Raw genomic sequence first — 2,283 nt, 5'->3', positions numbered from 1 at the left:
CCCTATAGCAAAACCCCCCCCCCCCCCCCCCCCCAAAAAAAAAAAAAAAAAGACACTGTGCCTTTAGCCCCACACCAAAGAAGGATATTTCAGGCCAGCTGATGGCATGGTGAAGGTGACTGGATCCCACATGGTTGATTGAGGGGGTTCGAGTCCCAGACTTAGTGGCTTGAAAACTATGCTAGGCATGTGTGCATGCATGCCCAGATCTCCAAGAGGAGAATTAAGAAGAAGGGATTTTGGTATGGCCATTCCCCCTGTGGGGTGCTTTCTCACTCACTTCTGCCCCCCATTTCTCTCTGGCGAGCACACATGCCCTATAGAAAATTTAAAGATAAAATGCAATGAAGTTTGAAAATAATAAAAAGAAGGACGTGTTGGTGTGGTGTGTGTATTAACAGGAATGCTTTTTTTGGGTTGTTCAGGGCAGCCTGACTTGGTGGGAATGCACGCTCAGAAGCCGGATCCCACATGGTGGCCATGGTTTGAATCCCTGACTAGTCAGCCTGAGACAGACCGAGCACAAGTGCGAGTGCCCAGATCCGATGGGCTGCTGGACTAGAGGGAGGGGTTGTGGGGTGACTAGAGCCTGTGGGGGTGCTCGTCTCTTTCTCTCTCACTTTCATGTATGTGCATACACCCTGTCATGGATAAAGAGAACATGGAATAGGTAGATTAGACGTTGTATAATGGATACCCTGGTTGTATTAAAAAATCCTATAGTAAAACATTACTGGTGGTTAAAGTGGCTGGATCCTACATGGCTGACTGTGCAGTTCGAGTCCTGGACCTGGCGGCTTGAGAAATACACAGGCACGTGTGCATGTGAGCTCGAAATCCCAAGAGGAGAATGGAGGGGAAAGGATTGCTGCATAGCCAGTAGAAAGCACTCCTTAGAGGAGCTTTCTCACTTTTCCTCTTTCTCTTTGTCTTTCTCTCTAGTGAGAACACGTGCCCTATAGCAAAAAAAAAAAAAAAAAGTTTTGTGAAGGTAAAGGCTACTTCCGGTCTGTTTTCACTGGGGAGGCTGAGGCTCCAGGTTGTCATGAAGTTTATTCCCCTCAATAATAGATCCTTTCACACCAACCCAGCTCCAGCATGTCTGAAACCCTGAGATCATTCTGCCACGGTGGAGGACCCTCTGGGATTGCTTTGGTCAATCTTTATTGACCTTTAGTGGCCTTTTTCTTTTTTTATTTTTCTGACACACACTTGTGAGTTCAGTCATGTGAGTGGTGACTGACATCAACTTCATTGGGGCCTCGAGGCCATTGCCCTGGGGAAGGGAAGTGTTCGGGCTTTGATCCACAACGCTGGTGGGAAAGGAGGTTAGAGCCCTATTTAGATTTCTGGGTTGTTATGAGGGTTGCTAAAGAAAGTTCAGTTTTATAGACAGTTTGGTTTTAGGCATGTACTACCACCTAGTTGCAAGGAAACAGCTTTTAGTGGGCTAAATTATAACTGCTCTGCTGTAGAAAAAGATAGCGGTAGATACTCATTTCTAAAACAGATAAAGACAATAGGTCTGGTTCGGGATTATTAGACTCAGGTATTCATAGATAAACTTGCAGCTAAAAGTCATTTGGGTAGGTGGCTTTCCCCAGAATAAGTTTTTTTTTTTTTTTTTGGAGAGTTTTTTGCTATAGGGTGCATGCGCTCGCCAGACAGAGAGAGACATAGAGACAGAAAGCGAGAAATCACCCCCCAGGGGGGATGGTCACGCCGCAGTCCCTTCTCCTCCATTCTCCTCTCGAGATCCTGGGCACGCACGCACACGCGCCTGGCGTGAGTTTTAAGTCACCGGGTCCGGGACGCGAACCGAACTCCATGGGAGTCCAGCGACATAGCCATTACGCTAACTGCTGGTTCCCCCCAGAATAAGTTTTTTTGTTTGTTTGTTTTGTTTTGTTTTGTTTTTATAGACCACAGATTAGTTTATTTTTAACACCCATCATGCCATGAATTCATAGGGAATAGGTTCCAATAGCTCAGGCTCCTTTCCATTGGTTCTCACACAGTGGCTTCTCTGGGTGGAGCAGCTGGCGCTTCAGTTGAACCCAGGTAACTTTCTCTTTGGTTTCTTTCTTTTTCTGGTCATTTTCCTTTACACGTTTTGGGAAGCTATCTCTGCTCTAAGAATGCTTAATATGCTCAATATGCACATTGATTCTCTTGGCAGGAATCTTGCCCTTAACTTGTTTGTTCATGACAATGCCAACAGCATGCTGGGTGACACTGTAGACTCTTACAGTTTGGTCATGGTCACATGTGTGGGGCATTCCT

The sequence above is a fragment of the Tupaia chinensis genome, unplaced genomic scaffold, assembly GCF_000334495.1.
Source record: "Tupaia chinensis unplaced genomic scaffold, TupChi_1.0 Scaffold000628_1, whole genome shotgun sequence".
Classification (NCBI taxonomy): domain Eukaryota; kingdom Metazoa; phylum Chordata; class Mammalia; order Scandentia; family Tupaiidae; genus Tupaia; species Tupaia belangeri.
The sequence above is the reverse complement of the archived record's forward strand: the minus strand, read 5'-3'. Positions refer to the sequence as shown.